Source organism: Octopus sinensis, unplaced genomic scaffold (genome assembly GCF_006345805.1).
Source record: "Octopus sinensis unplaced genomic scaffold, ASM634580v1 Contig01274, whole genome shotgun sequence".
NCBI lineage: Eukaryota > Metazoa > Mollusca > Cephalopoda > Octopoda > Octopodidae > Octopus > Octopus sinensis.
Genome location: NW_021824711.1, coordinates 21,465 through 36,930, shown reverse-complemented (window position 1 = coordinate 36,930; position 15,466 = coordinate 21,465). Strand labels below are relative to the sequence as shown.

At 36.4% G+C, this 15,466-nt stretch overlaps 1 long non-coding RNA gene across 2 annotated transcripts; it reads left to right on the top strand.

Annotated features, from left to right (window-relative positions):
• Nucleotides 1–11,027: 11,027 nt before the first annotated feature.
• Nucleotides 11,028–15,082, top strand: LOC115227023. Of its 2 annotated transcripts, none has more exons than XR_003883060.2 (3): nucleotides 11,028–11,073; nucleotides 14,207–14,269; nucleotides 14,987–15,082. It is a non-coding gene; the product is annotated as an uncharacterized LOC115227023 (long non-coding RNA). The 2 variants fall into 2 exon arrangements; XR_004997017.1 differs by lacking the exon at nucleotides 11,028–11,073 and adding an exon at nucleotides 11,122–11,235.
• Nucleotides 15,083–15,466: the final 384 nt, after the last annotated feature.

The following is a 15,466-nucleotide window of genomic DNA, read 5'->3' as shown; positions in this document are numbered from 1 at the left end:
ATTATTTCGCACGTGTAGTTTTTCGTACATTTTTTGTTGTAGGTTTAATGTACGTACCGCTCGATTGTTATTCTTGGGTTGAATAGTATCGGTGGCATTTAATTTCTTCGTAGTTCCTTTGTACATGGTGTTTGAGGTCGGGGATGATCGTGTTGTTCCATGCAAGTTTACATGTGTTGTGTTAGAAGTGGAGATAATATCGAGTCAAAATACATCATTTCGTTTCGAAAATAGTAATAAATTTCAATTCGTATTACTTACTCGGATATAGTCCAATTCTTTGTTAGTAAATCTTTGGCTCCATAGGGTGTCCTTCTTTTCGATGTTTGTGGATAGATTTCGGAGCTCTGTATTTTCCTTCTTACATCTTAAACGTCCCCGGTGTCTCTTCTTAAACGTCCCCCTTATTATTATTATTATTATTATTATTATTATTATTATTATTATTAATCTATTACATTTTACTTTAGTTAGCAGGGATATATTTTTTTTTATATTTTGACTAGCAGTATCGCCCCGCGTTGCTCGGGTTTGTAAGGGAAATAACTATATAAGCATTTTTAGAGAGTTATAGCCAAAAAATAGCAAAAAAATGCATTAAAAGTGGAAAAAAAATTATGGTAAATTTTTTTAAAAAACGTTGACTCATCGTAGACATTTTTAGAGAGTTACTTCCCTTAGCGAAAAAAATGCATTAAAATGGAAAAAATGATGGTAAATTATTTTTAAAATCGTAGACTCATCGTAGACGCGCGCTAATATCCAGAAGGGCTCGATATGAATAACGACTATAAGATACCCGCTTTTGGTTACACTGCACCGCAAAATGTGGGAGTAGTTAGGAATCTAAATCGGAGGAGACAGAGTCTCACATACACAACTTCAATTTTATATATAAAGATGACAGCAAGTCTCCTCAGATCTCAAGAATAATTTTTAAGACTTCACAGGAGAAAGGGTGACACTTTCCTACAGGTTGACTGTGCAGGACTCAATTCCAATATACTTCACTTTCTGAGATAGCAGTTAAGGTGTTGTGTCAGTATGCCAACTACCACAGGAACAATTGTCACCTTTGTTGTCCACAGCTTCTTCGTCTCTCTGGCTAGGTCTTGATATTTTAAAATTTTTGTGGTGGTTACTACTACTACTACTACTACTACTACTACTACTACTACTACTACTACTACTACTGCTGCTACTGTTACTGCTGCTGCTGCTGCTACTACTACTACTACTACTAGTGCTGCTGCTGCTGCTGCCACTACTACTACTACTACTACTACTACTGCTGCTGCTGCTGCCACCACTACTACTACTACTACTACTACTACTACTACTACTACTACTGTTACTGCTGCTGCTGCTGCTGCTGCTGCTGCTACTACTACTACTACTACTACTACTACTACTACTACTACTACTACTACTACTACTACTACTACTACTACTACTACTACTATTACTGCTGCTACTGTTACTGCTGCTGCTGCTGCTACTACTACTACTACTAGTGCTGCTGCTGCTGCTGCACTACTACTACTACTACTACTACTACTACTACTACTACTGCTGCTGCTGCTGCTGCTGCTGCTGCTGCCACTACTACTACTACTACTACTACTTCTACTACTACTACTGCTGCTGCTGCTACTACTACTACTCTACTACTACTACTACTACTACTACTACTACTACTACTACTACTACTACTACTACTACTACTGGAGTGGTGAGCTGGCAGAATTATTAGCATGCCGGGCAAAATGTTTTGCAGCATTTTGTCCGTTTTTACATTCCAAGTTGAAATTCCGTTGAGGTTGACTTTGCCTTTCATCCTTTCAGAGTTGATAAAATAAGTACTAACTGAGTGCTGAGGTCAATGTAATCAACTCATCCCCTCCCCTTAAATTGCTGGCCTTGTGCCAAAGTTTGAAATCATTATTATTATTCTGTTGTGTCTGGGGAGAGTCATTCTCTTTTAGTGCCTTATAATTTAACACACTCATCGGTGAAATTTCCACTTATTTCTTTTTTATTTTTCTAAACTTTTCATTGCGTCTTGCAACCTTTTCAATTATTATTATTATTATTATTATTATTATTATTCTATGTTTGACTTTTGCTTTATGTCTGTACAAGTTGGCTCCAAGTCTCACCCAGAGACCTCAAGAGACAACAGGTTAGAAGTTCTGTGCCGTATATTTTGTTTTTTTTGATATTTTACTAGTGAATGTCTAATACATAAAAATAAAAAAATAAACAAAAAAAAAAAAACTAAAAAAAATAAAAAAAAAGTTTGTTTTAAACCTTGGGATTACATAGAGAGTATTTTGCGTAGGATATGAGCAGTTCCCATGAGCACTATCTTTTGAATTTCTGCCATTTTGGGGTTTCCTGGTATCTGAGTTAGGTAGCAATCAGTCCCTTTCGCTATCATTCCCAGGGCACCTATGACAACAGGTATTGTTTTGGTCTTCAGCTTCCACATTTTGCTGATTTCTATTTCAAGATCTTTATATTTGCTCAGTTTTTGGTAGGTCTTATTATTATTATTATTATTGTTATTATTATTGTTATTATTATTGTTGTTGTTGTTGTTGTTGTTGTTATTATATTTATTGTTCACTGAAACTCTAGGTGTTGACAAGGATGAACTAGCTGGTCTATTTCAGAGGACTTTTGAGCTGGGTGCTACTATGGATAATTTCCAGAAATCCCTGGTCTGGCAGTGTTACCCAAGAAGCACTGTGAGTTAGAGATAAACTCTACAAGCATGGAAGTACTGTCAGAGAGGACTCTCTGAGATATGCTCAGCACAATGAGACTGTTCTGCATTCACTCATGCAGTATCCGCCGAGTATTGCTGGCTTATGGAGTTATGACAAACAGCTGTTAACTCATGTGGGATGAGTCCAACTATCTGCTGAGTCCATTGTGAGAATTACCCTGTCACCCACCTTTGATAAGGCAGGGTGGGTAGTGGAGGTTGAAAAGATTGAGGAAAGACACCTTCCTCTTTGGTCAAGCACTCATTGACCTTTTCAAGTTCCACTCGGAAAGGAAAGTGAGGGTGGAGAGGGAAGTGCTACCTCCCAGTGACTTTGTGAAAAGATGGGTGGCAGTGGCAAAAATGTTTAGAGTGAGTGGCTCTGCTCTAAGTATGTGCGTGTTGATGGGGAAAACATGAGAAAGGGTTCATGCTTTGGGGGTCAGAGTAATCCTGGGTCTATGAGGTTCTCTGATTGGCCCTAGCTGGAGTTCATGTTATCACATACTTTGTATACTATGTATACTTTTATCACATTTCACTATCTTTTCCGTGTCTTTCTCTTCATCCTTTATGTAAATCCCTACATAAATTGCTGTTTGTCCTTGTGTTGTCCACCTCATCTATGATCCTGTGGCTTAGAAAAGAAATTATTACCATCATCATCATCATCTTCTTTCAATTTTATTTCCATTTCTTGCCGAGTGTCTTCCTGACACCTAGGGCAAAGAAACTCACTGTAGACATTGGTAGGCTATTAAAATAATGACACCAAATTGAAAGACAGAAAGAAAGGAAGACAGAGAGAAAAAGGAAAGAAGACGAAAAAAAAGAAAACAATGAAAATAAAAATAAAGGGGAAAAAAAAAGAAAATTCATAGCGACAATGCTCTTCTCAATACATGTGACGTACCAATTAAGACAATCTTTTACACTTCCTGCATGGATGGCAAGCCAGGGATTATCCTCAAATTATTTCCAGTTCCTTTTTTGATCATTTCAAGTGTCCCTACAATCACTGGCATTTATTATTATTATTGAGTGAGAGAGCAGTGTATGCCATCAAAGTGACTCTGGGGTAAAATATACAAAGCCCAGTATACCCATCATTACTACCCATCAGATAAGGGTACACTAGACACATGCATTACAACAATATGTGCTCGACATGGTGATCTCATATCAAGATTAACAGCACATGACCTTGAAGGTAGGGCCCAATTAGAATTTTCTTCAGCTTGAGTAGCCTATCCCACTCAAAAGTTCCCTGAACAAGAGTTGTTTAACCCTTTCGTTACTAACCCAGCCAAAACCGGCTCTGGCTCTGTAGTACAAATGTCTTGTTTTCATAAGTTTTGCATCAAAATATACCACCAAACCTTAGTTGCAATTTATATTCCTAACACTAGCTTAATGATAGCTAAGTTATTTTACTAAATTCTTTGTTATATTTAAAATAATTGAAAGCAACTCAGAGCATCTCAAAATAAATACGGTAACGAAAGGGTTAAGGATGTTGAATGAAACACCCATGTTCATAGATACATAGACACAGCAAATACTGGGCAAGGCTGGCCCCTTTGAATTACAGCTACAACTTGAGACATATATATATATATATATATATATATATATGAATGTATTTGTGTATGTGTGTGTATAGTATAGGCTAGTTAAAACATGATTGCAATAATAAGTGTCGCGTAGTGGAAATAAACGCAATTATCAAACTTTCATTCATAAATCCATTTATTATTTTGTTCTTTTGCTTTTCAATTTGTACATTTGTACCCAGAAATTTTCAACAACTGCATGCCAGAAAAAATGGAAAAACGAGTAATTTTATCTCCTAAAAATTCTGTCTTGCAATAAATGAAAAAGTTCTTAATATTATACCAGAGGCACTTAAAACGTACTTAAGCACGGATTCAGTGTCCTGCAATAATGAAGAGGAGGTTCAGAGCTATCCATTTGAATTCATAAACTCACTCACTCCATCTGGTATGCCTCCTCATCACCTCAACTTAAAAGTAGGGTCTATTGTAAGGCTGCTAAGAAATCTTTCAATCAGTCAAGGATTATGTAATGGAACTCGCATGAAAGTGCAAAAACTTCATGAACATTGTGTAGAGGCATCATTGGTAACAGGCTCTAACAGAGGTCGTACAGTTCTAATTCCTAGAATTAAACTTAGCCCAAGAGATGCAAATATTCCATTCACACTAAACAGACTTCTGTTTCCACTTCGACTTGCATATTCAATGACAATTAATTAGGCTCAAGGGCAAACATTTGAAAAAGTTGGAATACATTTGCCTCAACTGGTATTTTCTCATGGCCAATTATATGTCGCAGTTTCAAGAGCATGAGCTATGAACAATATCAAAGTAAGAGTTATGACATTCAATTGGGACAACAGACAAGGCCAAAAACGTTATGTAACATACACACAAAATATAGTCTACCATGAAGTACTGTGAGTAAGACCACTGCACCAGCTAGCATCACCACCACACCATCCACTCCATCATTGCACATCCACATTATACCTTTAAGAACGGGGAACCACTAAGGGTCCCACTGGATCTCTCTTAGCATACCAGGAAACCACAAAATCGAACCAGCCAGCGTCACCACTACCTCCAAGCCTGTCATATATATATATTATATATATATAGATATATTGTTGAATTTAGGAATGGTCATTTTGCCAGTTTAGCCAATAAAAACACATGCACGATATATTTGGTGTTACTTTGCTTCAGCGTTATTTATTTTTTACATTAATCTTAATCTTATTTCGGCCAGAGTTCTTTCGTCACACTCCTGTGACCGCATCAGTGGTCCTTTGCTTTCTCCTTTCTTATTTGTGTGTCTCTCCTTACTAACCATCAGCCATTTTGTATTTCTATTGTATGTGTCTTCATTTGTGCATGCGTATATCTCTATGTGCGTCTGTGTTTAGTTAGTGTGCATGTGTGTGTGTGTGGGGGGGGAATGCCTGTAATATTTGTATCTTCTGTTTATATACGTTCATGTAATTTGTTTTTGTTTTTGTTTATTCTTATTTTGTTCATGTGTTTACACCCACTTATTATTATTATTATTATTATTATTATTATTATTATTATTATTACTATGTATGCATGTATGTATGTATAACAACAATAATAGTAATAATAATAAAAATAAAATAAATGATTAAATAAAAAAATAAAATAAATGATTAAATAAAAAAATAAAAATAAAAATAAAAAAAATGTATATAGTTATTTACTTCCATTTGTGTATTTTATTTTATTATGTTTTCAGTTTTGTTTATATTGTAACCAGTTTATGGGGATCCTCTTCTGTCATATGTTGCCACCATTACCACTATCATTACCACCACTACTACTATTATTACTATTACCACCACAACTATCACTAGTACTATCATTACTACTTCTACTGTTACCACCACCACTTCCACCACCACTACTACTACCATTATTGCTATTACTGTTATTCCTACCACTGCCATTATTGCTATCATTCTGATATATATTATTTGTATATATATATGTATGTATATATGTATGTATATATGTATGTATGTATGTATGTATGTATGTATGTATGTATGTATGTATGTATGTATGTATGAGTCTGTGTTTGTGTCTGTTTTTGTCTCATCACCACTATCGCTTGACAACTGATGTTGGTGTGTTTGTGTCCCTGTAACTTAGCTGTTCAGCAGAAGAGAGTGATAGATAGAATAAGCACCAGGCTTATAGGGAATAAGTCCAGGGGTCAGTTTCTTCCACTAAATTGTGGTGCTCCTGCATGGCCACCATCAAATTTAGTACATATATTATTTTTGGCATTTAGTTTTGCTTTAAGTTTTAATCTAATACATACATCCAGAATATTTCATTCTAAGATTTTCTTTCATTTATATGTTCATAAGTTCTAAGTAGTTATAATTTTGTGCTTGTTCTAATTCTCTTACCCTTGTTTCTTTTATCTAATACTAGCAGTATCGCCCGGCGTTGCTTGGGTTTGTAAGGGAAATAACTATATAAGCATTTTTAGAGAGTTACTTCCCTTATATAACCCGAGCAAAAATCATTAAAAATGCAGAAAAATGATGGTAAATTTTTTTTAAATCGTAGACTCATCGTAGACGCGTGCTAATACCCAGAAGGGTTCGATATGAATAACGACTATAAGATACCCGCTTTTGGTTAAACTGCACCGCAAAATGTGGGAGTAGTTAGGAATCTAAATCGGAGGAGACAGAGTCTCACACACACAACTTCAATTTTATATATAAAGATTATATATTACAATATTTCAATCATTTAAGAAAAATTATTTTCCCTCTCTTTCGTGTTGTTAAAGCACATTTTTCTAAACCTACTTTAATGTCAATCACCCGACACAATCCATATGTTGTCTGTAACAGTGTTTATTGTTCATTTTCATACACATATGCCATTTGATTGTCATTCCATGGAATTTGCTTCAGAATTTCATTTAGTCTAGCATATCATAAAATATGTAAGCACCAAATAGAACAGAAGAGAAGAAAGGAAGTTTATTGGAGTATTTCGCTTTTAATATGAACAGGGTTAGTTTTGATAATTTCTTTCTTTAGGCATAGGTGTGATTGTGTGGTAAGAAGTTTGGTTCCTAATGGCATGGTTCCATGTTCAGTCCCGCTGTGTGGCACCTTGGGTGCAAATGTCTTTTGTTATAGCACCAGGCCGACAAAGCCTCGTGAATGGATTTGGTGGTTGGGAGCTGAGGAGGCTCATCATGTGTGTGTGTGTGTGTGTGTGTGCATGTGTGCGCGTATGTGTGTGTATGTGTGTGTATGCATGCGTGTGTGTGTGTGAGAGTGTGTGTATTGTGTGTGTGTGTGCATATATATATATATTTGTGGTAAGACAGCTGCAGGAGAAATACCTAGCCAAAGATAAGCCCCTGTACCTGGCTTTCATTGACATGGAGAAAGCCTTTGACAGGGTCCCCCGATCCCTTATCTGGTGGTCAATGAGGAAACTAGGGAAAGATGAATGGTTAGTGAAAGCTGTGCAAGCCATGTACAGGGATTCTATCTGCAAGGTGAGGGTTGGCAACGAGTACACTGAAGAATTTAGGGTAGATGTAGGGGTCCACCAAAGTTCAGTCCTCAGCTCCCTTGTATTTAACATAGTCGGCCAGGCAATAATGGAGGAATTCAAGATAGGATCCCCCTGGGAGCTCCTCTATGCTGATGACTTTGCTCTAATTGCTGAGTCACTATCAGAACTAGAGGAGAAGTTTCAAGTGTGGAAACAAGGATTAGAATTGAAGGGCCTTAGAATCAACCTAGCTAAAACTAAAGTCCTAATAAGTAGGAAGGCAGGCAAACCACAAATCCCTTCAGGTAGATGGCCCTGCTCAATCTGTAGTAGAGGCGTAGGTAGAAACTCTATAAGATGTACCCAGTGTAAGCTATGGACACATAAGAGGTGCAGTAATATCAAAGGAAGACTTACTGGGAAGATAGTTTTTGTATGTGGTAGATGCTCGGGAGCAATAAACACTGAAAATGTGCAGAGAACAACTTGCGCCACATTCCAGGGAGAAAAACTAGAAATAGTTGAAAGCTTCCGTTACATAGGTGACCAAGTCAGTAGCGGGGGAGGGTGCGCTGAAAGTGTAGCTGCTAGAATAAGAATAGCTTGGGCAAAGTTCAGAGAGCTCTTACCTCTGCTGGTGATAAAGGGCCTCTTGCTCAGAGTAAAAAGTAGACTGTATGACGCATGTGTGCGAACAGCCATGCTACATGGCAGTGAAGCATGGGCTGTGACTGCTGAGGACATGCGTAAGCTCACAAGGAATGAAGCCAGTATGATCTGATGGATGTGTAATGTCAGTGCGCATACTTGACAGAGGGTAAGTACCTTGAGAGAAAAGTTGGACCTAAGAAGCATCAGATGTGGTGTGCAAGAGAGACAACTGCACTGGTATGGCCATGTGGTGAGAATGGATGAGGATAGCTGTGTGAAAAAGAGCCACACCCTAGTGGTTGAGGGAACCTGTGGAAGAGGTAGATCCAGGAAGACCTGGGATGAAGTGGTGAAGCACGATCTTCGAACATTAGGCCTCACCGAGGCAATGACTAGTGACCAAGACTTTTGGAAATATGCTGTGCTTGAGAAGACCCGGCAAGCCAAATGAGACCATAACCCGTGGCCTATGCCAGGAGCGTAACCAGCCCACTAATGCGTACCTTTTCCTTTTTTGGACACTAAACTCTGCTTGCGAAGACCTGTTGAGGCAAGTGAAATCAAAATCAAATTTGATGACTGGCATCCATGCTAGCGGGGTGCAAAGAGCACTATACGAATGGGATCGTTGACAGAGTGGCTAACCGACTTCTGTGCCAGTGGCATATAAAAGGCACCGTTCGAGTGATCATTTCCAGCGTCACCTTACTGGCACTTGTGCCCATGTTAGTAGGGTGCCAAGAGCACCATCTGAGCGTGATCGTTGCCAGAGTGGCTAACTGGCTTCTATGCCGGTGGCATGTAAAAAGAACCCACTACACTCTCGGAGTGGTTAGTGTTAGGAAGGGCATCCAGCTGTAGAACCTCTGCCAGATCAAGACTGGAGTCTGGTGCAGCCATCTGGTTCACCAGCCCTCAGTCAAAATCGTCCAACCCATGCTAGCATGGAAAGCGGACGTTAAACGATGATGATGATGATGATGATATATATATATATATATATATAGTTACTCCAAACATGAACATAGAGAAAATACAACAACGCAAGGATGTGGAACAAGTATAGTGTTATTGGACGCTCAGGAAAAGAAAGAAAGAAGGAGGATTTAACGTTTCGAGCGGAGCTCTTTGTCAGAAATATAGAAAAAGGAAAGGTCCAAGGAAGGGCAAGAAAATCGCCAACGATACACACCCGGTTACATTTATATATATATAATATATATATATATATATATTATATATATATATATATATATATATATATATAATATATATATATATATATATATATATATATATATATGGTTGCCAAATTTTTCCAGAGAATTTAAAGGGAAAATTTATTAGCACCCAAATTTCCAAGTTTTTGCATAGATAAAAAGTGTTATTATTTCATGTGTTGTAATAACAACAATTTTTGCAATTGTTAGGTTACTGATCTGTAGAAGACATCATTATGGACAAAAATGATTTTCTTTTTTTTTACAACTTTTGTGGCACTTTCTTTGTTGTTCACACCCCTCCCCATTAAAGCATATATATATATATATATATATATATATATATATATATATATATATATATATATATATCGGAATGGTCATATTGCCAGTTTAGCCAATAAAAACACACGCACTATATATTTGGTGTTATTTTGCTTCAGTGTTATTTATTTTTTACATTAATCTTAATCTTATTTCGGCCAGAGTTCTTTCGTCACACTCCTGTGACCGCGTCAGTGCTCCTTTGTTTTCTTCTTTCTTATTTGTGTCTCTCCTTACTAACCGTCAGCCATTTTGTACAACAAATATTTAAACGTACTATATATATATATATAATATATATATATATATATATATATATATATATATATATATATATATGTATATATAATAATGAACTTATTGTATACAGTGCTCAGGTGCATTACAACTCATCAGGAAACGTAACCTACACAAACAGTACATAGAATATATACTGTTCATATACTGCTGATATTCTATTGATTTCTGTTTTGTTTTTTACCAAGTTCTTGATAAAAACGTTTTCTGTTGGAGTCAAACTGTTTGTTTTGCATGAAGAATCACTGTCCCTTTTCATAAAAACAGATTCTTTGAGATTTAACGACGATCTTTTCTGCAACGTGCTCTTTGATATTGTTTGCTTCTTATTTCTTTTAAACTGCATTTCTATAGTATTTGTCTGCATTCCTGATTCACTATATCTGTTTTTTCTTTCTACTTTATTTTTCTTTCTACATTATGGATCTTGTGGTATTTTTTATTTCTAAGTCTCTTTGCATGTATGTGTCAAATAATATACGCTGGGGTTTATTGTAGAATCATTAGCACAAAAGAAAAAAATACTTCATTGTATTTTTTCTGACTCTTTATGTTCTGAGTTCAAATCCTGCTAAAGCCAACTGTATGGAGGCCTTGTGCTAATAATAGAAAGGATTGTTATCATCATCATCATCATTATTATTATTATTATTGCATAAACGTATTTCTTTTCTTCATTTATGCAGGTCATCTTCATCAACAGGTGAGAGCTAACATCCTTTTAAAATCATCATCTCCATCATCATCATCATCACCATTGTTGATATCATCATCATGATCATCGCCACTGCCACTGTCACCACCACCACCATCATGATGCACCTTCTCCTCCTCTACATCCTCTCCACACCATGACACAGTTGAGGTTTGTATTGGGGTTGCAACAGAATGGAATACGGTATTTATGCTGTTGAAGAATTTATGTCAAGAACGAACAGCATAATGTCACAGTCATATATGTGTGTGTGTGTGTGTGTGTGTGTGGTGTGTGTGTGTGTGTGTGTGTGTGTGTGTGTGTGTATGTATGTATGTATGTATGTATGTATGTATGTATGTATGTATGTATGTATGTATGTATAGGTGCATGTCTAGAAGTGTGGTTAAAAAGCTTCATCTCAGGCTCAGTCCCACTGTGCTGCACCTTGGGCAAGTGTCTTTTACTATGGACTTGGCCTTGGGCTTACCAAAGCCTTGTGAGTGGATTTGGTCAACATAAACTGCAAAAAAGACCGTTGTCTCTCTTTTTCTCTCTCTCAATGTCATACACACACACACACGTGTGTGTGTGTGTGTGTGTGTGTGTGTGTAATAGGGATTCCAAGAGTCAAACAGAGCTCACATTAAGCTCTTTGGGTAACAAGAATGACTATGGTTAAGGTTGGGATAAGCCTTAGCATCATTCTGAAAATAGAGGAATTACAATGGTGGAGAGTATGTATATGAATAAGTGAAAGAATAAATGGTTATTCCATTCATTTACAGCTAATTCATAATCTCGTTAGTTATTTGATAAATATTACATCAAGATTAACACATATATGAAATATACTTATAAATATATATGTACATCAATATATATATATATATTACATTTTATAAAGGGCTTAGTAAAATAAATTACTTTGCCACATACTGAACTTTATTTTACTAAGCCCTTTATAAAATGTAATATTTTGAATTCGCCTTAAATGGTCCCTTTACATACTGAATACTTGGTGAAATTGATTAATAATTAATTAATTTTACCCTCAATTGTTGAAATTATATATATATATATGTATATATATATATATATATATATATATATATATATATATATATTATATATATATATATAATATATATATATATGTATATATATAAGTGTGCTGAAAAATTCAACTATCAGGCTAATCTTCAGAACGATTCATGGTAGTTGAAACTATATTTTATAAACATACAAATGATGATGTAATATCTAATATTCTTCAACCAACAAAATTATGAAACATTTGTAAACGAATGGGAATGGAATAAACATCTGTTCTTTCATGTCATGCCACTTATCTGTTCTCTCTCTCTCACTCTCTCTCTCTCTCTCTCTCTCTCTCTCTCTCTCTCTCTATATATATATATATTATATATATATATATATGTATATATATATATATATATATATAATATATATATATATATATATATATATATATATATATATATATATATATATGTATATATATAAGTGTGCTGAAAAATTCAACTATCAGGCTAATCTTCAGAACGATTCATGGTAGTTGAAACTATATTTTATAAACATACAAATGATGATGTAATATCTAATATTCTTCAACCAACAAAATTATGAAACATTTGTAAACGAATGGGAATGGAATAAACATCTGTTCTTTCATGTCATGCCACTTATCTGTTCTCTCTCTCTCACTCTCTCTCTCTCTCTCTCTCTCTCTCTCTCTCTCTCTATATATATATATATATATATATATATATATATATATATATGTAAAGTATAATAGCCATCTCAATATGGCTAACCACAAAGTGGGGTGTTAGTGTAGCTTTTTAGCCCCAGGAGATCATTGTCTCTTTTGCAAATACCATAAGGGCACAGATAGTGTGCCTAAAGCCAGCTGGAGACGATGATCTCCTGGGGCTAAAAAGCTACAGTAACACCCCACTTTGTGGTTAGCCATATTGAGATGGCTATTATACTTTACATAGTCGAGTGATTACTGTTTACATCTCGTTCTGAGATTTAATAATGCTATATATAGTTTTCCAATAAGTTTTCACCAGTCAAAAAATACATTTCAATCACTCATGCCCAATGATTGACAATTTACATTTCTGCACTTGAAAGGTTCTTCAGCATGAAACTGTTTTGTAACATGAATTGGCTGTTATGAGACTTAATTATCTATCTATCTATCTGTCTGTCTGTCTATACATGTGTGTGTGTGTGTGTGTGTGTGTGCATATGTATATATATATTCCAGATAGGGTTAAAATCCAAAGTGTGTTCTCTTGCAGCTCATCTGCTTATTCTGTTACTCATATTTGCTTGAGGTGAGGTATGCATGGAGTATATTTTTTTGCAGTTGACGTTGCCGACGCCCGCCTAAGGTCGGCCGGAGAAACGCCGGCGGCACGGCCAAGACGGACGACGCGCGAGCGCGCCGCCGCCTCGACCGCACGCCGAGTACCCCGACGCGACTGGGGGCGCAGCGGTTCGGCAAAAGAGACCGATAGAATAAGTACTGGGCTTACAAAAGAATAAGTCCCGGGGTCGAGTTGCTCGACTAAAGGCGGTGCTCCAGCATGGCCGCAGTCAAATGACTGAAACAAGTAAAAGTAAAAGTAAAAGTAAAAGTAAAAGTATATCAAAACAAGAGATTGGAAAATAGTTTTGCTATTAATTATTCACATATTTCATTTGCTAATAGGAGTAACAAGAGAATACATGCAGGAGAAACATGTACACACGCACACACACACACACACACACACACACACACACACACACACAGACACACACAAACACAGACACACACAGACACAGACACACACAGACACACACACACACACACACACACAGACACACACAGACACAGACACACGCACACACACACACACACAGACACAGACACACACACACACACACACACACACACTCAAGAACAATGCTCAATGCACAAAAGCATACATTATAAATATAAAAACATAAATTATAAAGATTTCTTTTATTCAAATAAAAATTTAGAAATTTAGAAATTCCTATGGAGTTGCCGTGTTGTGTCCTTCATGGGGAGAAAATTAACTTGATATACATTTCATTTCAGGTGCGCCGGATGTCGTAACCTCTGAACCTCCAGCTCAGACACAGACACCAACACCAGGAGACGGTAAGACTGGAACTTGCAGATCTTTTATGAACGACATTGTTTTAATTCATGTATTCATTTAGTTTATATTGCAATTTATTGTTTCCAGTTTAGGTATAAGGCTAGCACTTTAGACACAAACGAACTAGTTAATTACATTGGCCCTATTACTAAACTGTGTTTTATTTTATTGACCCTGGTGTCGGAGGGAAAACAAAGTTGACCTTAGTTTTTGCACTGACATCTGATGACTCTCATCTGACCTTTAGTCTAGATACTCCCACTTACCCATATATAAATGCAGGGCAGCTGTGTATCTTGTCTACGACAAGACACCTGCTTCTCCCTGGCATAAAAATCTCATCTCCTCCTTCTCAAACATCACCACCACTCAGTCAAGAAGGCCTTTCGCTTCTCTCCTGTTTTTCTATCTTTTTTTGTCCTTTCCTGTCTTTCAAGTTACTGGGTAACCCCACTAGTGCTGGTGGAATGAAAACAAACATCAGGTGTACACGGTAAAGTGGTTGATATTATGAAGGGTATCCGGTTGTAAAAATCATGCTAAAGCTGACATAGAATGCGATGCAATTCTGTGGCTCACTGGATCCGACCAAACCACCCAACTCATATCTCTGTTAGTGATATATGTACATACATACATACGTATGTACATATATACATATGTGTGTACACTCACACACTCACATATACACATGTATTCTTTCTTTCACTATTTAGGGGCGTCGTCTAGTACCAGTTGTGTGGGTAAGGCACCAGGAAGCTATGCAATCCCAGGAGACTGCAAAAACTATATGGTATGCTCCAATGGAAATAAACAAATACTTCCCTGTCCTCCTGGAACGTCTTTCAGCACAGCCATTAAAAACTGTGACTTCTCTACAGAAGTGCCCGGATGTTGAAGTTTCTTTGCTATTAAGATACTAAATGAAAAGAAAAAAATTACCGAAACTGAATTTAATTGAAAAATAAAGAAAATTGCTAAGAAATAAAATGTCTTTTTTTTTGTTGTTTTTCAATCTTTATTATTTATTTATTTATTTTGTGAAAGGACCATTTTAAATATTCCAGTATGGTTCAAGCAAGACTCATGATAGTGTACTCTTCGGTTCTATAAGATCTTGCTGCTGTTGTGACACCACTTCTGAAATATTGATTTCAAATTTAGGCACAAGGTCAGCAATTTTGGAAGAGGGGGTA